Source organism: Callorhinchus milii, unplaced genomic scaffold, assembly GCF_018977255.1.
Source record: "Callorhinchus milii isolate IMCB2004 unplaced genomic scaffold, IMCB_Cmil_1.0 Scaffold1, whole genome shotgun sequence".
Taxonomy (NCBI): domain Eukaryota; kingdom Metazoa; phylum Chordata; class Chondrichthyes; order Chimaeriformes; family Callorhinchidae; genus Callorhinchus; species Callorhinchus milii.
Genome location: NW_024704742.1, coordinates 26,367,333 through 26,390,668, shown reverse-complemented (window position 1 = coordinate 26,390,668; position 23,336 = coordinate 26,367,333). Strand labels below are relative to the sequence as shown.

Sequence of the window (23,336 nt, the reverse complement as noted above, 5' to 3'; positions counted from 1 at the left end):
AGTATCCTACAGAGAGAGAATAAAAAGCCACACTAATTCTCAATAGGCTGCAGCACAAGGCACAAACCTCAGCATGACTTCCTCCTGCCTTAATCTTCTTATACTTTGTGTGATTTAAAATTTACAGAATTAGTATTTTGTCAGTTTGGTAGAAAATTACTTGTAATCCCAAAGTGGTTTTATCAAATTTAGAATTAGACTGAGGTGCGAGGTAGAAATTTAAAAAATTCTGCAAAATATTAATCTTCCTGCCTGAGGCATTTATTTAAATTTTGAAAGGTTTTGATGCTTTGAGATTTCGGTTATTGTCGGGATTATTCAGGTACTTAACAGTCAAATTGTAGAGATGAGAGGGGATTAGTTATTCTGGTGTTGAGTGAGCAGCTGTTCTTAGTTAAATGACCAAAGGTGGGTATAGCAGTCATTAAGCTAACACATACTCTTGTCCACTGTTTTGCTGTACAAATAGTCTCAGCACAGAATGATGGAGGTTTGTGTTATATCAACATAAACCAATGTTACTTTTTGCACCAAATGAACTGTTGAAAACTCTGCACATTCCTCGTCAGAAGGATATGGGTAAATACAATATATTGAAAGGGTCTAAAGTAAACTCTATCTTAAAATTGTGTGTGGGAATTAAGAAGTATACTGCTTGGTGTGACGGAATGAGTTTTTGTATGTGTACATTCATCTCTGGGTTTCAGAGATACTATGGGAGGGAGAGAAGAAAAACAATGGGGGACACGACGGTTAAAATGCTACTTTCACAAAAGGAAGTAAAAGTGAAAACTTATCTTGATCCTATCACTATAGTAGTGACTGCACTTGTCAGCAATTGGTGTTTGCAGAGTTTATCCTAAAATCAGGAGTCAACAATTCCATTGATCACAGATTCAGAGCCAACCGTAAATATATTAAACCGGTATATTATTCACCCCCTTGAGGGTCCCCGGGGCTCTCTTCTTTATCATCTGTGATCCATCTTTCTCCCTAGCAATGACCACCACTCATCATCGAACCATATTGATTCTCTTACTAATGATTATAGTTGATATCAGATCTCTTTCCCTTTGTTTGCTCCTTCAGTGCAACTCTTTCATTGTCTTTTGATAGAGGAACAATCTTGTCCGTTTCAATTCTTTTGAGACGTGCATCTCTCTTAAATCTCTTCAATCTAACCAACACTTAATACCTTAATTAATTTTTTTTGCATCTAATAAAGCTCACTGTGTCCTCTGATGTCAGATGAACTACTGAAGCTTCTCCACTGGTAGAGCTGCCTCCAAGTAGTTTGATTTCCTCTGTTAGTCCAAACATTTATTTTCACCTGAACAAAGCCCAAGTTAATTCAAAACCTAAAGGTTCTTCCCGTATCTTTGAGGACCTCCCTCACACTCTTGTATAGAATACAAGAATAAGCTTCTTATCTGAAAGTGGATGCTTTTTCTCACTCCTGGCTTCCATTCTCACCCATTTGTAATTTTTCTTGCCTTTCTCTATTCTGTTAATACTACAGTGGTCAGCCTGGACTATGTCAGTTCAAAGTCCATTTACATGTTAAAAGTAAGGGGCCCTGCTCTGCATTAACACGTCAGTCACTCTTAGTAAACAACAACAAATTACATTTTTATAGCGCCTTTTACGTCGGGAGGACTTCTCAAGGCGCTGGATAGTCAGTTTTGGCTTCCAACCGCATTTAGGGTATCAAGCCAGGACCTGTAAATCCCTTGGGATGGCCTCCTGATGTGAAAGGCTCTATATAAATGTAAATTTGTGTTTATCTCTGTGTTGCAGGGGATCTCATTCTAGATCTTAGGAAACTCAACCAATTACTCAAGCAAATAGAATTGAAGTTGGTGTTACTCCCTTGTTATCTCAGACAAGGTCCACAAGAGACTGGTTAGCCATAATAGACGCAAGGATGCCTGCTTCTGTGTTGCCCTTCACCCTTGCTATCAGTTTCTTCAGGTTCACCCTCCAGGGTCTCAGCTGTCAGTTCAGAGTGCTTCCCTTTTGCTTTTCATCCATCCCAGGGATGCATCCTTGCACCTTGTTTTCAAATCCACCAGCTCCATCTCTAGGGCCATCAGGGGAGCTAAAGAGAGTGTTCTTATCGGATGTAATGAAGGAAGGTAATATGGCTTTTGGATTTTAAAAAAACACCTTGCATAGACATATGCCATCTGCCATATATCTTTCCTATATATGATTTGCATTTCCCTGCACGTGGAGTACTGTAGCTGAAGGATCAGTAGAGTGCGACTTGACTTCTGAGGTTTACTTTATCTGCAATGATTGGCAAATGCTACAAGTAATGTGTGATCCATTTATAGATGAAAGCTGCCATTATTATAATAATGCAAGCTGTGGGAAATATTTAATTTGATTGATAAAAGGATAGCCACATTAGATCAATTTGTAGTTGATTTCAGAGCAACAAGTGCAATTGATACAGAACCTAAATTAATGAGATTTATTTGTCATCCAGCGTTCATTTTTATTAAAAAACATATAATCTGGGTAATTTAGCTCATTCAGGCTCCAAAGCTCTGATGAAGGTAGTTTTTCTTCTCATAATAAATTCAAGAGCAAAGCTTACAAATAAGAGACTTTAGCTGAGGTTTATTTTATCTGCAATGATTGGCGAATGCTACAAGTAATGTGTGATCCATTTATAGGATCATAGCTTAATAGTTTAGTTAATTTGTTGGAAAGAAATCTTTGCAAACTGGGGAGGTATTGTTCTAGATGTTAACCTTTGGACCGTTAAGTCCATGTACTTTTGTTTGGGTATTTCGTTTGAATTGTGTTTAGTGATTAAGGGGAAGGATTCTGAGTTCTCATGTCCTATTAACCATACAAACCAACAACTTGCATTTATATAGCGCCTCTCACACAGGGTAGCATCCCAGAGTGCTTGACAATGGCCACCACAATATGGTGGTGGGGGGAGGTGGCAGACCTAATGGGCAGGCTAGTCTGAGCTGGACAAGCAGTGGGAAAGCTTGCCAGCAGGAAACCTTGCTTGGAGGCCTGTAGCTCAGTGGTTAGAGCACTCGCCTTGCAAGCAAGAGACCTGGGTTTGATTCCCGGCAGGGCGAAACCTTGGGCAAGTTTCCTTACTTCACATGCCTGATAATAATCCCTCAAGAAAGAAAATCAAATAATAATTTGGTCGCTCAATCCACGACTGTTTGTGGGACGCTGCTGTGCGCAATTGGCTGCCGCATTTCGCCAACAAATATATAGTCAATTCACTTTACAGCGCTTTGAGACGTCTAGATTATTATTATTATACAGTAATTTCAGTAGTTTTACCTGGTTAAATTCCAGCAATATCCTAATGCACGCTCTAGGGTTGCTAAATCTTGGCTCTCGCCAACCTGTACCTAATGCTTTCCAGGATTTGGTAAGCAGTGAGAGAGTGTGTACTCGATTCCGGACACAGAACATTTTCTGTTTGTAGGTATCATGCATATGCAGAACTCAGTCTGGTTTGGATATTCTTAAATATGCTGATAGATTTCCACATGTATCAAGGCATCTGGCTGACCAATAAAAATTGTTTAGTATGTGCGAAGCTCAATGTAGCCAAGGATTTTCTTACTGCTATAGCTGAGATTGAAATGAAACTGAAGCTATAGCTTATAAGGAACTCATCCCTGAAGTGGGACCCTGTCAGGGGACCACAAAAGGAAGGAGAGCTATCAGACGAAAGCAGAGGGCCTTTAAAGCAGTTTTGGAAGGTTCCTCACAGTAAGCTAAAACTGCAGCAAAGGCAACTGATGACAAAACACATCACAAATCCAGGAAGGTTATTAGAGAAATTAAGCAGGATCAATGGGCTGCATCCAGTGGTGGACTGGCTCCCTGAAAGGGTTCAACATGTCTGAGCTATGGGCAGCAAGCTGGTGGTACAATGCTCTCATGCATTTCATGCTCAACTGTGTTGTCCACCAGGAAGCTCGCAGGGAGTTGTGTGAGGCCATCTAGCGAGGTACCCCTGATCTTAAGGATCCCCCAGTGCTCAGCATTGTGTGGCTTCCGAGGAAGCTGATCCCACAAGCCAGGGTATAGATCCTCCAAGGAATATCTTTGCCCAGACAAGGCATACTCCGACTTCCACTACCAGCAGGTCCTGGTCAATGATCACAGTGACATGCTGTTGATTTACTTTAAATATAAATTAGGAGCTTCAGTCATTTTTTTTAGCTAATCAACTATTACATTTCTAAACGCTTCCTGTGCAGATGAGGTTACCTGTAAAGAAGCCAGACAATTAATTGGGCTAAAGAAGGCCTATTATAGAACCATAATACTGTTTGCCTTTTTTTTGTACTGGCTCTTTGAATGAGCAATCCATTCCACCTTGACCCATATCAATAATAATAATGATCTTTAAATGCCTTTCATGTTGGGATAGAGGTCTCAATGGACTTCACAAGATATACCATAAAGTGCGTATACTGTGTGTTTTGTAGTCGAAAGTGCTAGAGAATGTTGCACAGCAACCATCCCACAAACAGTCACAAATTTTGTTTGAGGGGTTGTTAGCCAGGACACAGGGAGAAACTTTCTTTTCAAGTAATATCATGGGGTGTCACTTAGCCAAGCAAATTGTTGGGAACAGATCAACAAATGCAAAACCCAGCAGCACAATCCTTTTCAGGATATAGTGAATTCAGCAATATCCAGGATATTTACATTGTGTTATGACAGATACACCTGAACTCAATTTGAAGAATGCAAAACAATTTTTACACATCTTCATATAATAACAACAATAATTGTTGCATTTGATACAGAGCCTTATCAATCATTAAAACATCTCAAAGTACTTTACACAATTTTTCTGTATGTGTAGGCAAAGACAGCAGCCAATTTGCACACAGCAATATGCCACAGACAGCCACAAAGTGAATGACCAATTGTAATCTGTAGGATTGTTGGCCAGACATCGAGAGAAAGTCCACTATTTTTTCCAACAGTGCCATGGGATCTTTAATTTCCACCCGATTCAGAGACCTTGGTTAAAACCTCATTTGAAGGCCAGTGCCTTCATCAATCCAGCTCTATTGAGGCACTGTGTTGGAATATCAGCCTAGACTACGATCTCAACGTGGGATTTGAACCTGCAACCATCTAATTTAGTGCGACTGACTCAGCCAGGCTAATGTCTCAAAAGAATTTGTCACAAACAAGCTATTAACAAGACATCAGTCAACAGTTTAGACCGCAATCTGAAAATCCCTCCGACGTGAGATTATTCCTTTTCTCCTGTTTACACCTGTCAACAGTCTGTCAAATGTTTAGTATGTCTTTGCGAAATGTGGGTTAGTACATTAACGTAGGGCATTTATTCAAAGGTTTTGTGTGAATTTTGAAATTCTGCTCTGTATTTGGTGATCTTTGTAGAAGAATTCCCTGCTTGATCTTAAATATCCGCGACCAGTTTCAGCAGTCCCTGTAGAACATTCCACACAATATAAACCCAATCAAACTTTATCGGCTGATGTGCTTATTGAAGCACCTCGACCAAATTCACCAAAAACAGATTAATTGGTGCTTTATTCAGAGCTCTGGATGTTCTCAAAGCTTTGTATCTTCAGTGTGAGACGCATTGAGAGCTTTGAAACAGCAACACTGTTCATTGGACTCCTCTGCTTGGTGTAACTTATGCCAATTAGGCATGTCACTGGAAGCCGGGGCTGATAGAATAATTAATAAGTGGAACAGAATGTTATACTAAATGGGATGTAATGACATTAATGTATTTTAATTAAAGGAAATTTAACTTTTTACCTTGTGCTTCAAGAATTTTATGCTCGCGACCACATTTGGACTGCAACTTAGAGCATTTGTAATTTATTTCTCCTGTTGGTCAAACAGCTCTGTTTGTTGGGGGGGAAGGGGTTTAAGGAGTTGCATGGGGTGGGAGAAATGGGGGCAAATTATGTTCCCCTCCAGCTCATCTCGCTCCTAATCTATTGGAGGCTTGAGCAGTATGAGGAAAGAGAGGGGTAGTGGGATTGAAAATACATCTTGCAGTGAGAGCCCACCTTTTCTGTGACTCAACTTGTGGTTCCAAAGAAGATCAATTGTAGTAAATAATCACTTTTGTTCGATATAGTGCCTTTCACGTAAAATAAACGTCTTCAAGTGCATTTAAAAAGAGAGTTGCTCAGAAATAAATGTGATTATTATTTTGTTAAGAGTCCAACACATAAGCACAGAGTGTGATGTAAACCGTCTCCTATATTACAGCTGGGTTTTCTTCTGATTGTCCAGGTTTTGTGCCCTCACTTGAGATTAGGGCAGTGCTTGGGGCAGTTTGAATGAAAATCTTAATAAGACAGCAGCCCTAAATATGCACTGCAGTCGGCTCCGTGTACATGTTTGCAGGGTTTTCGTTTCGTTTGATCCATGCTCCTTCTTGAGCAAAACCAAAAGGTTCTGCGATAAGGGTGGATGGTGTTGAAGGTACTTAAAAGGCAGTCAGGACAGTGGTGGTATTGTGGAGGCTGTTGCCAGCCTTGTCAATTATCTACATCTGCATTTAAATTCCTCTGATTTTTATTTGCTTATTACAAATTCACTTGATATTTATATTTAATTTTTTTAAATATTTGTCAAAGAGGTACCTGATTCTTAATCATACCCCATTAGAAGGGATTGCAGCAATATGCTGGCTGTGTGCTCTATTTGTGTACCAGTAGAAACAGAGAGTGCAGGAAACGCTGGCTGTTCTTGTCACATTTGGCCGAGGGGAGAGAAATGAAAACTCAAACTAGTGCACCCCAATGCACAAGCAATCTGTTATTTGAGCTTGTTTTCCTTCTGACTACCTAAATTTATGCGCTCTTTTGTACCACTGAAATCAAAAGAGTGCTTGAGGCAGTAAAAGCCTTAACAAGACAGCAGGCCTAGTGCACTGTAATGACAAGGCTGTTAAAGGTGTGTTAGAGGCATTCTGAAGATTATTTTTGGTTAGCCGGGTGTCTGACACATGTGGAAATCCATCACTATACTTAAGAGATCCAAACCAAACTTAGATTTTCAAGTAGCAAAGAAAACCAGGTAAACAGAAGTGGTTAGATGATGACAAGCTTGGATTTTACTTGCTCATAGATTTTATGGGGAGGTGAAGATTAAAGATGAGGAATGCCATTGTCGACTTCATAGGAATAATGCATTGGAGACGGTCTGAGTTTTGAATAAATAATCATTGCATTTGATATAGCGCCTTTCCTGCTGGGAGGACATCTCAAAGTGCTTCACAAGAAACACTGTAATGTGTAGTGAATGCAATTGGAAGCCAATTAAGGACACCACAGTATCCCACAAATACCGCAGTGCCCCAAAAACTGTGAATGACTAGTTTCATCTGGAGGATTGTTGGCCAGGACAAGGGAAAATCCCTTCTCTTTTCGACTTGTGAGTGGGATATTTAACACCCGTCTGAACGGGCGGACCACATTTTATTTTAACGTCTTATCGAAATGATACCACCTCCGGCAATGCAGAGTACCCTAGTCAGTGAGTTCAAAGTCTCAACATGGGGCTTGAAACCCCAAGACATAACCGCATGACTTGGAGGTTAGAGTGTTATTAATTGAGCCAAGTTGACACCCAAAGGGGCTACAAAAGCAGTTCAGTCAGCTCACAAAGCAACATAACCAACTGCAAAATGAAAAGGCCACACAACTTGCCTAGTGGGTGAAAATTTTACTTGAATTGTTTACTACGTGGTATACATGCAGACAGAGAGCATCTGTGAGAAGCACTCAACCCAGCCATGAGGTATCCAATGTGTTGGTAGTAGAGTAGTACAAAATGATTTGGGCAAGGCAAGTTGTTTTCTGAAAGGTCAAAGTATCGACCCATTGATGGGCAGGAACAGAAAGAAAATTGCAGCACTTCTCAACCTGTCGTACACTGATAAGACGAGCTACTTAGGCACACACCTAAGTTTGTTCTCATTCTGTGACTTTAGATATGGATACAGTTATAGAAATAAAATAATATCCTTTTGGATTTAATTTTAAATAAAAAAAAGCCTAAACTTGAGATGCATTTTAGGACTTGTGTTTTACCAACCAGCAGCCTCTTTTGTGAAAGTTGCCAGAACTATACAAATGATTTGAATGTTATCATGGTAACATGGTGCTTTGGTAATGTTTGGGATTGTCCGATAAATGTCAAAGCTTTGTGCGTGTGTATTACTCTGTGTGTGTGTGTGTGTGTGTATATTGCTGTGTATGTATTATGCTGTCCATGTATGTGTTACTGTGTGTATTATTGTGTGCGTATCACCGTGCCCTTGGGGGTGTTACTCAGTCTGTGTGCATGCGTCTTTTACGGTGTGTGTGGTGTGTGATCATGTGTTTGACATTGGGTGCATTCCATAGCTAGTTCGATTCAGGGAGAATAGGAAAAAAAGCTTGCCGGCATTTTTGAAAGATTTTTTAGGCTGTGGAAGTTTTTCTTTAAAAGGTTTCTTACAACACACACTTAAATGAATTTTCTATTAAGTTTCTATGTAAACCTTGAAAACACATCACATTGTTTCCTTCACTGTATTTCCTGTCAATTGATTTAAAGCTGAAAGAAAAAGGTAGTGTAGCTCAGCCTTGAAGTAATTGTTTACGTATACAATACTCTTAGCTTTTCATTGTAGCGATTAATACTACACTGGAGGAAACGAGGAGGAAGGAAAAAGTATAGTAGTAGCGTAGCTGAGGATATAACTGGAAAAGACTCTGCTTTGCAATGGAATTAATTCCTAAGGCTAGATTGTTAGGGTAAAAGAGTCAATTGGGGCATTACCAGGGCAAGTGTATTGGATACGAGGATACAAGATGAGAGCAGGACAATTGTGATTAGGATGGATGGCTACATTGGATAGCAAACGCTTTAATTGATTGGTCTCCAACTGCGTGCAGATTTTTTAAAAGATGTTTTCCACTGATAACCACGTGAATATTGGAGTTTCTCAGCAGAAGTTGGTCAAAGCTATTCTACCCCATCTGAAAATGATTATCATGATAATAATAATTAATATTAATACTTTAATTTGTCATACAACCTTTTGCATCGGGAGGATGATTCAAAGTGCTTTTACAGGCTGTACTTCAAAGTGTATTTTGTCGGTGAACACTAACTTGCACACAGCAGTGTCCCATCAAAAAGCCAATGTGCTAGATAACCCACAATCAGGAGGGCGTTTTAATCAGTTATAATCCCAGAGACTGAGCTTTGCGTGCATATTTTATTCAGTTGGAGTTCACAAAGGATTTTCTTTATGCTTTTTGATTTCCCCCCAGGACCATAGGTTGACATAGGAAACATAGCGACAGATAGAAATAGGGCATCTGGGATCAAATCAAGTGATTTTACAAGGAGTGATGTTATATCACATGAGTTAACTGTTATGTTATGGCTATTGCCTGAAAAACATATTTTGTACATGTTCAAATTCGAAACAATAAAACTGTCTAGTCTGAAGTAATCTCTACAGAATGAAAGATGCAGTAATTTATTTTATTAAAAGTCGGTGGATTTTAGCAAGTTGAATTTAGTAAGAAGGATGAGAATAATAGTTTGTTTACTGACGTGTAAAGAGATTTACACTTTAAATTTGCTTGAGTCCCCAGAAACACAGCGGTGCAAAAATAGCTGCAGATATGGTATATGCAATATATGCATATATGGTACATTGCAATATATGGTACCGTAGTTTATAATGTTTTGTTCCATGATTGTATTCTTAAAACTGTAGTAGTTACGTACATTGAATTTCCAACAAGTGTTTTGTTATTAATGGCTCTGTCCAATTTTTCTATGCTCTACCATTGAAGAACCAAATCTGTTTTTTTATTTTAAAAAATGATAATGTTTATTCCCCCGCCATTCAAATCAATGGCTGGACAATTTTGCTGCAAACAAAGATCCACAGAAGTTATTTGACAGATGGATTGCAATATGAATGAACGACTTTTTAAGTTCAGAATCTCCTGTGTGCACGTGAAAAATTGTAAGAGAGAGCAGGTTTATTGGATGATTAATGCCCAGCCCACATTGCTGGAAGTGATTCATAGCAGGAAACCTGATTTATATTTGTCACTTGAAAATTGCATTGAAGGGTTGGGGAAACTCTGTGCATTTGTACAGTTAAGCACATCAGTAGAGACCCTAATGGGCAAAGAGAGTTCAAAATGGACCTGATTGTTGGTTATTTTGTCCTGTTCTTAAACAAATAGAAATTTTAGTTTTGCTCAATAGTGTTGTATCCAGACACAATCACTTGGCCATGGGGTCTTACCCAGCCCGCTGATATCAACAGCCTCCTTTCAGAAGATAATTCCATGACTCATTTGCCACAGGGCATAAGATGAATGTTATAAAATTGAAATAGAGTAATTTGTGCACATTCGATGTGATTGATAAGTAGCTATCTGGCTGTTGATGTGGCTCTGAAGCTATTTCCAAAGTTCTGGGAAAGGAAATTACCCTCTATCTAGGTGGTGACAAAAAATGATGTTCATTTTCAAAAAAGGAAGATATAAAATAAGGCCATAAAATGTCAAACTGAATCCTTGGTTTTATATCTAGAAGCATGGAATACACAACATCAAAGTCATGTTGAACTTGTAGAAGACCTTAATTAGGCCACAGTTACTACATGTTTGTGTACAGGACACTATCATAGGAAGTATATGACAAATGCTGGGTAGATTCACTGAGATGTTTACAGGAATCAGGAGTTTCAGTTGTGAAAAGAAACTTGAGAAGTTGGAACTTTTTCACTATTGTTGGGTAATGTAAAGGGACATCCTATCTAACAGTTATTAAAAAGTTGTGATAGTGTATAGCGTAATAGATGATTTCCACAAGTCAGTAATGAGAGGGCACAATGTTTTAAGATAATCAAAAGAGGTATTAAAGGAAAGGTTTAACAAATAAATCTTTACACAGTGGGTGGTCAGAATGTGGACCTCTCTTGCCACATACTATACTTGAAACCAAGTCAGTTAAAGGAAATTAGATGTTTGAAGAGGAAGTATATTAAAATACATTCTAAGCGATTGGCTGGTGAAATTCCCAGATCTGTCTTCATGCCCAAATGGCCTGTTTGTGTGTTGTAACTAACATTATATGACAATGTACCTTTGGATTTTTTTAAAAAAAAAGTTAATAAAAATGTTCTTACTTCCAGGTTTCTTTTGTGAAGAACTGCAGGCTCCTTCGTTGTGTTAGGTAAAAGGAAGAGCAGACTTGCTGTGGTGATGTAAGTGCATTGTATTCTCTCTCTCGAAATTAGTAATAACTGTTAGATAGGCATCGAGAATCGAGACCCTCATAAATGGAGGAAGCCCTATTTGCCCAACCAGTTACAGCTAGCAATCACCCTCTTTAGCCATTAAATCTCCCCCATATTATTATTATTATCTGAAGACCGACCTCTTCAAACATGCCAATGGTTACTTTCCCTTTCTCCGTAGCTCAGTGTCCAATCCCTCCACAGTACAGCACTCAGAGACACTATCCTACATGACTGGTGCTATATAAATGTAAGTTATTATTGTACAGACTCCTCAATGAACACACTGTATAGTCTTCATATGATGATGAGAGGCCCAGCTTCAGCTCTGTTTAACTATACTCCTGTTTGTATGTAGTCATTGATTTTTTAAAAAAAAGTAAATTGTTAAATTACTGTAATATTCCTGAGTCTTCAACTGCAGTAGTTTCCACAAACAAAGAACTCTTCCTGCCTATTCCTTATTGTTTGTATCTGACTTTTTTTTAACATTGGAAATATTCAACTTAACATTCAAGCATATGTTGTATTCCCAGCTTACACTTTTGGGATCTCCTCTGGCTACATAGAATTGAGGATGTGTATCCGAACCAGGCTGGTAATACAGTTGAGTGTGGGAAGGGCTCAAGGCATGCATTAAAATTTTGAGGAACAGGGAAAGCTACACCTATACTGAGTAATGTACAATTCTCCAACAATGCATTGTTACTTACTTGCCCCACTGCAGCATCCATGCACCTATATTGATGGCAGAATATGTTACTTAGCTGTGGGATTGTACTGCATTTGAGGAACAAGAAAGACTATATGTATGCTGAGCAATGTACAATTCTCTGGCACTGCATTGATGTGCCTTACTTTAAGATCATCATTTGTCATAATGTAGCCCCTTTATACACAAGTATAATATTTTTATTCATTACATACCATGGTGGTGAAATTGTGCTGAACACATTTCAATTTGTAATGCTCGACATTTATCCTGGAAAGTGCAGTAAATATGCACTTGTAACATGCTTAGAAAACTGGATCCTAAATTATTCAGTGGTTTGTGAACCCAAATTATTACTGTTAATCCTTGGATTAAAATTATTTCTGAATGTATTTTTTTCTATTGTTCTTTTACTCCCAAATTTACTGGAGTTTCCTAAGTTATTCCAATATTTAAATAATGCAACTCCAAATACAGTCCTGGAGGAATGTTGCAGTGTTGTAGGTTCTGCCTTTCAGACAAGACTTAAATTGAGGCCCCATCTGCCTGTTCAGGTCAGTAAAGATCCCTTGGCACTATTCAAAAAGAGAAGGGAATTTCTCCTGGTGTCTTGGCCAATAATCCCCCAGATAAAATTGGTCATTCACTTTATGGCTGTTTGTGAGACATTCTGAAGTGCATTGCTATGACGACGTTCACCTGCAAAATACAGTCACTTCACTTACAGTAAATCTTGTCAAGCGTTTTGAGATATCCTGATGGGAAAGGTATCATATCAAGTGCAAGGATTATTCACTGTGAAAAATAGGGTTGTAACGTATAGGCCTTGTTACGAAGTAAAATAGCTTAACCCTCACCTAATGAACACTACAAATAGTCTGGAATAAAGTGCACTCTGGATAATCTTTACTTATTAGTGCCATTCAAAATGATGGCTAATATACACTGATGCATCACCATGGTAATGACTATACTAATGACTATTGCATAAAATCTCATGAGACACTTGTATGTGAGACTATTTGACAATTTATTCTCTCTGGAATTACAGCCATCTTTAAAAAATATGTCACAGCAGTAGATACAGAATATAGTGGGAGAATGACCATATCAGAGATGATTAGGGTTGATAATTTAAGCTCGGCTATTCTAATTTTTAGTTAAAGCTTTGAATTTGTAGAAATAATGGAATTAACTTTTACAATACAATAATAATCATTGCAATTGATCTGGCACCTTATGTCATCAGAAAACCTCCAACCTCTTTACAGAACTTACTGTAAAGTGTAGTGACTATGTATTTTGTAGGCAAGCAAGGCAGCCAATTTGTGCACAGCAAAGCCCCCAAAACATCCATTAAATAAATAATATCTTGGGAAATTGTTGGCCAGGACATCGGGAGAATTGAGGAGTCCTGTAGCTCAGTGGTTAGTGCACTCGCCTCGGAAGCGAGAGACCTGGATTTAATTCCTGGCAGGACAAAACTTTGGGCAAATTTCCTTACTCTACAAGCCTGATAATAATCCTTCAAAAAATAATAAAATCGGTCACTTCAATCCACAACTGTTTGTGCGACACTGCTGTGCACAATTGCCTGCCACGTTTTGCCCACAAATATACAGTCAATTCATTTTACAGTCTTCTGTGAAGCTCTTTGAAACGTTTAGAAGACTTGAAAAAGCACCTTATCAAATGCAAGGATTATTGTTATTATTAGAATCTCCCTTCTGGTGTATGTATGTGTATATATATATATATGTGTGTGTGTGTAAAATACAAGTTGCAAGCACTGAGAAAGTACATATTTTCTGCCTTGTGATATAACACAGTTAAATAAATTGAAAATGTGACCATTTTCTTACTCCACACCCCTAATAATAATCCCTCCAAAACAAAACAATAATAAATTGGTCATTCTCAATCCACGACTGTTTGTGGGATATTTATGTGCGCAATTGGCTGCCGTGTTTCGCCCACAAATATACGGTGAATTTACTTTACAGTATATTCTGTAAAGCGCTTTGAGACATCTAGAAGACTTGAAAAGCACTATATCAAATGCAAGGATTATTATTATTATTTCCGACTGTGTGCAGGATCATAGTGCATAATCTGGGTCTTTGAAATGTAGTATGCAGTATTTTAAATTTGAGAGAGATTGCACCGCACCCAAATGTGATGTTTCACATCTGGTGATGTTTCAAAACATTATTTTAATTTTTGCTCTGGGCAGTCTTTCCCTAATACTTTTGTAAGAGTACTATTCCCTTTCCAAAACGTAGTGCATATATTATGCATAACCTGAGTAAAGAATTAGCTCTTGTTCCTACGGAAATATTTGTCCTCTGTGAATAGTTTGATTTTTATAGATGACTCTTTTATGAGGAACCTTTGTTTGAGAAATCGAAGTAGTGGGCAATAGCTATTAATCTTGCACTTTCTGCAGGGGATATTTAACTCGTACCTGGGAGAATAGAGGTAGTGTTTGACATGGGTCTGTTTAAAATATATTTTTTATCAATGAATCTTCATATCTAAACCAGATTGAGTTTCACATATGTATGCCACCTACACATAGAAATTTCCCTGGTTGGATGCATCCTGCTTACCTATTTCCATAGAGTATTAGGCACAGGTTGCGAGTGCCAAAGCTTGGGTATGCTGGAGTTCAACCGGCTAAAAACTGATAGCTTGCCTTTGAAAACACTGTCTGACAGGCTTCCCACAGCTTAGTTAGCTGAAATCACCCAACGTTAGGGCTTTGGCTTGCAGGGTTAACAGGAGCTGAGTGAGATGAATCCCTGACCCCAGTGATTTGTCTGCCCTTCCATGTCCTGTCACTGAGTCTGTCAACCGCAGTGCTCTGGAGAACTGCGGACCTGCCTGGCTCAGGAACAGACTACCAACACTGCCACAGAGAATTGACTCAAGTCTGCATTGCATTGCAAAGCATTGTCACCTTGGAGCCACTTCAGCTTTAAGGAAATCCTGCTTACCTCCCCCCTCCCCCCAAAAAAAGGAGGATAGAAAAGATTAAAAGTATATCTAAAATGTTCAACATTATTTCAAAGGATTTAAGAGAGTAAATAGTGAGAGATTATTTCCACTAGTTTGTGAATTGGAATCGGGTGGGGGAGGGGGAGGGGAATCAAGATTCTTGCTGGAAACCTGAAGGGGGTGCAGAAAAAACTATATGACACCAAGGCTTATTAGGATGTGGAATACATTATAGTAAGTGGCTGTTGAGGCAGAGTCAAAAAGGCATTAGCTCGACATTTAAGAATATATGCGGGGAAATGAGATACAAGTAGACAAGATAAGAGTGGGGAGCTGGCACAACATAGCATAGGAACGATGAGTCAAATGGCCTGCTGTGCTGAAATTTATGATTTTTTATGATGTCCCATGTATTTTGCATGCTACAATCTTGCAGCCCTGGGCTAATTATTCAATTGAAATCACCCTTCATTAGGGCTTTGACTTGCAGAGATTTTTTATGGTATCCAAGTAAAATACTAGGCTTCAAAGCAAAATAATACTGATATTATTATCCAGCATTTTATTTGATTTTCCCTCTAGCAACCCCAAATTGAGCTAGTTTCCTTACTCCACACGCCTTTGTTTACCGGGTGAGCAGCAACCCGGTTATTAGTCGATTGTCAATCACATTTCTGGGGGCAATGATCCCTTCCACAAAAACAATAATAATTTGGTCACTCAATCCACGACTGTTTGTGGGACACTGCTGTGCGCAATTAGCTGCCGTGTTTCGCCCACAAAATACACAGTCACTACACTTTACAGCATATGCTGTGAAGTACTTTGAGACATCTCAACAAAGTGATAAGGCGCTATATCAAATGCAAGGATTATTATTATCATTATTATTAATCTCTCTTTGATTTTCCGAATGGTAAAGTGTGTTGGAGGGAATCACTGGAGTAAGCACTGCATTTATTTGTAAGTGTGACTCAGTGCCAGGCAGTGTTGAAATTGTGTTTGGCTACAAATGAGCTGCCAATATGTGTGACATTCTGCGCTTCTGGTCTTATCAGTTTCCTACCCTGCTTCCGTTAATGAATGTTAGATGATTCCTCACAAAGCTTGCAGGCAGACCTTTACGCATATTAATGTTTGCCATTTTACTGTAATGTACATTAAGGCTGCCAATTGCCTGAAACTGAGTAATTAAAAAAATTATCGCTCGTGTCTGAATCCTTTATCGTAATATGACTACAATTTGTTATTCCTCTCTTCATCTCTTTCCTGCTTCCCAACATCTTAAATTGGGTTAGTCTGGATCATAATTTCTTTTTTAATTTAATACACATTGGTTTCTTGGAATTATATTGATAAAATACTTATAATGTAAAAAATTATGTTGAATTTATTTACTGGTATCTGGCTCTGCTGACAAGGTATCTAGCGATTAGGACTATGATTAGTGTAGGAGTACAGCCTGTATCAGATTGCTTTAATGGTTCTGCTCTGATTCAGTACAATTGAATCTCAAAAACTGCTTTCCACCCAGACGGGAATGGTCAATTCCCATGCTCCCCAAACCTCCTCAAACCTCCTCCGGATTGATTCATTATAAAAGAAGGAAATTTCCCAGGTTTCAAAGAAGTTCAATCTTCATGCCTTAAATAATTTATTAGAGTAAATTGACATTTTATAAAAAGTGAATATGAATACGGAAACAAAACAATGCAAACAGTTATCAAAGCAGAAAAACAGAGTTAACAATCAGTGCTCAATCTAGTCCAAGTGATGTTATGTGTGGTACACTAGTCTGAGAGTTTGTGAGTTTCGTACTGGATGAAACAGTTAGGTTTCATCTTTGAGGGGAGGTAACTAGTTTTTCTTGGAGCTGAACTGGCTCTGATGTTTCAATTAACTAATAACAATTAGCCAATAACTAACTTTAAATCACAATCAGCACTGCCACATCCCGTAGTCCGTAAAACAAAACAGAGACTTCCTGTGATGCCCATTCCTGGGAGAAATAGTAAGAATTCTTATTCAGGGTTAGCCAATTTGATATTGATATTGTTTGACTCTACCATAGTCAAACATAAACATCATCTGGGGTAAAGCAGATCGTAGTCCTGTATCAATATTTGGTACAACGCCTTATTAGAGGCCTGCATGGAGGTCAGTGCTGTATGTTTTATTTCTCTTCTGTTCCTGCTCAGCTCTGCCATACACTTCATTATTATCCTTACCAGGCACCGCTTGTTTAATGGTGTTCAGCCTGATGCCGACATGGAGAAGCTGCGATTGAAAACATTTCTTCTACCAAAAATCAAGTTTCTGCTAACAATTTAGGAACAAACTATTTCCATTACAAGCACCCTCCCACTGTGACCCTACCTCTGCTACATATCCCCTGCCCTATCTGCCCCACCATTGGCAGTTGAGCTTTCAGCCTATCTACCCCCAATCCCTGGAACTGTATTCTAGAGTTCCTATGACTTGCCCCTTCCCTAAGCTCCTTCAAGTTCTCCCTCAAGACTTCCTCTTCGACCGGCACCTTTGGTCATCTTTTCTCCCCACCCCCCCACTTGTCTCCCACCCCCAGCTCAAGTGTTCAGTGCCTTGGGATGCCCTCCCAATGTGAAAATGCTATATAAATGAAATTTATTGTCAACAAACAGATGTGATTAAAAATTCTGGTTCTCCCATTTACAAAATAACTAATGAGCACAGATGTTCAATTTCCTTCTGTCGTCTGAACTATCGAGCTCCAGGAAGGCGAATAGAAAATCTATCACATGCAACAGATGCTTTAGGATCTTCTATTCTGCTGAAAACAAGAACTTGACAAAACCCTTGCAGCTCGAGACCACGTTAATAATCTTTTACATTTATTACATCATCAAAATGCCTCAAAGCTCTTCACAAGATTTTACTAAAGATTGTAGTGACTGTGTGGTTTGTAGGCGAAGGCGACAGCCAACTTGCTCATAAATAGCCATGAAGTGAATAATCACTTTTATCTGGAGCATTGTTGGTTGTTGTCCAGGACACGCGGTTCTTTAATACCCACCTGAACAGTTAGATGGGGCCTTGGTTTAACATCCCACCTGAAGGACAGCATCTGTCACAATGTAGCACTCCTGCAGTATTGTATTGCAGTATCAGCCTGGACTGTATGCTCAAAGTTTTGACGTGAGGTTTTGAACCCACATCCTTGTAACTCAGAGGTGAGAACGCTACCAACTGAGCCAGGCTGATATTTTGTGTAGTAAAACAGCCTTGTGATTGCCCAATGACAATTACACTAAATATGGATCATAAAGTTCTAGGTTAGAACCCCAATGGACCCACTGAGACTTTCACATTTTTGAAGTTGATAAAATAAATAGCACATTTGGGGGGAGAAGGATGACTGTGTAATTGCAGTCTTTTTGGGTTTGAACTAGTTCTGAGGCGGTAAGTCTGAGAAAGCCAGGCATAAGTAAGACAGACATACTCACAGTAATGCACAGATGGTTAACTGAAAAGCAGACCCAGACACATCCCTCGAAATGGTGTAGCAGTGTTCAGTGTAGAACAGCGCCTGTTCTCTTCTATTTTTGGTTCACATGCTGAAAGACAGCCTTTATGTGTCAAGTTCGCACTGATTCTATAGCACCCTTTGGCATAGTCCAAACCCCTTATGTAAGTAAATAGTCTCAAGCAGAATGGATAAGAAGGAGCCTAACTCTAGTCTAGATATCTGTGGAGCAGTGTTCCTTTGGAGTAAAAATTGGTGGCCTTGTGCAGTGGTTTTGCTTCGCTGGGTGCACAGTTTGTGAGGACAAAGTTTAGGTCCAATTGGCTTTGTCATTGGGAGTCATTTTAAAAATCAGCTTGATGCTGTAATGAGAGAATGGTAGGGTGGATGTTCTGGAGGAATGCAATCATATGGACCAAAGGGCCTTCTTCAATCCAAACCAATTTTGTGAATGACAATAAATGGGAAACATTGATATTTGTCCATATGATTGATACAGGGTCACCTTGTTATAATGTGGATCCAAAACGTAAAGGCACCATACTATAACGCCTCCCCCACCCCAAACATTCGCACATGAGACTAGGTAAATCCGGGTTCAGTTGGTAGTTTATTTTCAGTTTTCTCTTGATTGAATATTTCTTGATTTATTCCATGAATCAAGAAATATTCAATCAAGAATATTTATTTTGTTGGCCCACCATAAAGGTTGGCTACGACTGGCCTAAAGGATACACAGTTACTATACTTTACAGTAAATCCTGTGAAATGCTTTGAGACTTTCTCCCGACATGAGATGCCCAGTATCAAATGCAGGATTATTATTATTATTACCACACTTCAGGGAACCACTGCTCCACAAGAGACCCCTGATAAAAGTGGACGTCAAGCTGCAGTGAGATGCTTAATAACGGAATCACCGAGTATTTAGTAAGTCTAGCAGGACATGAGCTAATAGTTTGTTACTTTGGTTCACAGTGGAAAAATACATTCTCACAAGATCAGGCTTAACGTTGTTTAGGTACGTTTTTGTTTTATCAAAAAAAAGCATTTTGGGGAAATAAGATATGAACCTGTGTGTGTCTCTCAGCAACGGTATTTGCCTCACTATTGGTGGCTTCATTCTTATCTACAGTCATTAAAGTGTTACAAAGGGTTTGAAGAAGTAATCATTCACAAATGTGAAGAGTGCATGGTTTTCCTACTAAGTGGTTCATAATTGCTTCATCTGTCATGCACCCAAATTCACATCCAGTGACTTGTGCCTCAAGGCTGTTCCTCAGTCAACTCCCTGATGTGAAGTGAGTATTGTCTGAATTGATACCTTTCAGTTGTAGCATTCAACTTTGGAATAATAGATGTTCTAACAGCTGGGTGAAAGAGCAGAGCAATGGGATTAAAAGATCTGACAAGATCTAATAAACTTGTGGTGGAGGCTCAATGGCTGAATGGCCTCTTACTGTTCTATGTTTCCACTCTTTTTAGACAGGTGAATAGGGTGAGGGATTGCAAGGTTTCTCAGTGCCTTCATTTGGGAAGCTTTTGGAAGATCTGTAAAATTGACATGGGATTTTCCTTATGGGAGTACCTTACTAACGGGGTGCTCATGTATGAAGGATATTGCTTCTGTGTGTGTGTGTGTGAGTGAAATACCAATAGGTTGGGTGCTGATGAGTTATGACTGCTTTAGTACATGTAAATCAATGTCCATAAAGCACTGTTAATAGTCTGATGTTCTGTATCTTCAATGAGCTAGCTTTTCAGAAACATTCAGGAACACTTCATGTAGCAGAGCCCATTAAGCAATCAATAATTTGTAATTCATTGTTTTCATTTTCACTGCAGTTAACTCGAACATTTTTGCATTGCACAATGATCAGTCACCAGAGAGAATACAGAAAAGGCAACCAGAATGATTGAGGGGATGGAGGGATTGACTATAGGAGCGATTAAGTAAACTGGGCATGTTCATGCTGGAAAAGAGAAGGTTGAGAGATGATATAATTGTTTTTTTTAAGATTCTAAAGGGACTAGATAATGTAGACCATGATAAGTAGTTTTAACTTTTCCAGAACAGAAGAACCAGAGAACATGGCCTGTGATTGAAGTGTGGGGTGTAAATTCAAATCAAATCTGACGAAGTACTATTTCAGTGAGCGAGTTACAAATGTATGGAACATTCTCCCTAAGGAGATGGTGGAAGCAGAAAGTATTGATTCTTTTAAAAGCAAATTAGATAGATTTCTTTCACAAAATAATATCTTGGGTTACAGTATATAGTTTAGCACATGACATGTACATGCGACTCCCAGGATGATGGAAGGTGAACTGAATGGACCTCGGTCTTATTCGACCATCAACTATCCTTTTTCCCTCATATCTGTGCCATGACCCATTCTGCTTTCCACCACCTCTGCAACATTGCCGGACTCCACCACTGCCTCACCCCTCAGGCCGCCAAAGCATTTGTCACCTCAAGGCTTGACTACGGAAACTCCCTCCTTGTTGGCCTCCCCAGTTCTTCCCTTCACAAGCTGCAAATCATCCAGAACTCTGCAGCTTGTGTCCTCTCCCGCAGCAGGCTCCGTGAACCCATCACCCCCACCCTCGCCTGGCTCCACTGACTCCCCATCCCTCAAGAGCACAGAATTCAAAATCCTCATCCTCACTTTCAAGGGCCTCCATGGCCTTGTCCCCTCCTACATCTCTGACCTCCTGACCCCCTATCAGCCTGTCCACTCCCTCCTCTCAGCAGGTTACGGCCTGCTCCAGGTTTCCTGCCCGACCTGCCCTACCATTGGCGTCTGGGCCTCTCTCTCCCCATTCTTTGGAACTCCATCCCACAACGCCTTCACCTTGCTCCCTCTCTTGCCTCCTTCAAGGCATGACTCAAGACCCTCCTTTTTGATTGTACCTTCAGCCGCCCTCCTACCCTTTCTGCTTTCCCTCATCCCAATCCTAACCCCCACGCTCAGGTCCTGATCCCTGACTCTTCAGTGCCTTGGGACGGCCTCTCGACATGAAAGGCGCTTTACAAATGTAATTATGTTGTTGTTGGTCTTCTTTCGTCTGATCATGCAGTAAACTAGGTTGTTAGCGCGGTTTGCCTGAAGAATTGGCCTTAGTCAAACCTGAACTCGGGACAAGATGCCCATGATCTGAATATCTGTTATGTTTCAGTGATCAGCCACTTTGGGATTTTATTTTATAAATTATTGAAATGGAACTTCCGGACCAAAATGTGTTTTATGTTTTGCTGATGTTTTTATGAGATGTGACCTGAAGTGGATGTGACGTGGTAGTGATGAAATTTGTGTATTTCAGTGAAATGAAATGCCTTAACTGATTGTTTTGGATCCTTTATGTCAACATTTATTTTGCTGACTGGTGGTAGATCTTAAAGGAGGCTTATTTAAAGTGTCTGATTCCACCAACTGGAGCTGAGAACTGGCGGTAACCATCATTTTCTTGCAGAAGCCTGTGAGTCGGGCAGGTATGATTGACAGCCAACTTTGGTTAATGTCAAACCTATAGCACTTGAATAGACCCTGGCATCTACATCAAATAGGTTCAGCGAAAAGAGGAATGTATCATTGATCCTAAGATGTGAGAAATGATAGGTAACGGTTTTCCATGCTTAATGGAGCCACTGTCATGAGTCTCTTGAAGTACATTGTACATGTTTAATTCAAAGTATGACAGAGATCTCAAAGCTACTTTCATCCAACGTGGTTGTTTAAAGCCAATGGAAGGGCACAGGATTTTAATACTCTCATGCACTGTAGTAGGGATAGGTCCGACGCAGAACTCAATGCCTGAGGATCTGAATTACTGATTTGTAGTTGTCTATGAAGGGAGAATGAATCAACCCAGGCAATCATGCTGTCTGGCTTGCTGGGGAATAGCAAACGAGAGAACCCAGGTTTGATTCCTGGACAGAGCGAAACCTTCGTCAAGTTTCCTTACTCCACACACCTCTGTTTATCCAGCAGTAAGTAGGACCCCGGTTGTTAGTCGATTGATGGATCGCTTCCCGGGGGTAATAATCCCTTTGAAAAAATAATAATAATAAAATGATCACTCAATCCATGGCTGTTTGTGGGACACTGCTGTGTGCAATTGGCTGCCTCGTTTTGTCCACAAAATACAGTCAATCCACTTTACAGTATTTTCTCTCAAGCACTTTGAGACGTCTCAATGACATGATAAGGTGCTATATCAAATGCAAGGATTATTATTGTAGTTTGTCCAGAATAAAGAGAGTGAGAGAGAGGTAATTATAAATGCAGTGGGGAATCAACAACTTGCACTTATATAGAGCCATCCAGTCATCGTAGTGTCTCAGAGCGCTTAACAGTGGCGGAGCCTGACTCTGAGGAAGGGGGAGGTGGCAGTAAGCACGATCGAACAGGAAAGTTTTCAGGCAGGACTTGAAAGAGGGGAGAGAGGGGACAAGGCGGAGGGATTGAGGGAGAGTGTTCCAGAGTTTTGGGGCGTAGTGACTGAAAGCACGACCTCCGATAGTGAGGTGGAGTGTGCGAGGGATGAGGAGGAGGCCGGTGCCAGTTGAGCAGTGGTGGATTGGGAATTGAGGAGGTCGGAGCAATAGGGAGGTGCCAGGGAATGAAGAGATTTGAACACGAGTGTGAGGATCTTGAAGTCGATCCATTTGATGATGGGGAGCCAGTGGAGCCTGGCCAGAACTGGTGAGATGTGGGTACAAAGTTTGGTCCGGGTAAGTATGCGGGCGGCAGAGTTTTGAATGAGCTGAATCTTGTGAATGGTGGAGCTGGGGAGACCAG

The 23,336-nt window shown here is 39.8% G+C and overlaps 1 protein-coding gene across 6 annotated transcripts in view; it reads left to right on the top strand.

Annotated features, from left to right (window-relative positions):
- LOC103181087 (janus kinase and microtubule-interacting protein 1) overlaps positions 1-23,336 on the top strand; it is a 166,047-nt gene that overhangs the window by 31,743 nt on the left and 110,968 nt on the right. For 5 of the 6 annotated variants that reach the window (XM_042338803.1, XM_042338807.1, XM_042338800.1 and 2 more), the window contains exon 2: positions 11,219-11,290. The exons of the other annotated variant lie outside the window; for it this stretch is intronic. The gene's annotated coding sequence lies outside the window, so the exon portion shown is untranslated. The remainder of the gene's footprint in view (positions 1-11,218; positions 11,291-23,336) is intronic. 6 annotated transcript variants of the gene reach the window in all.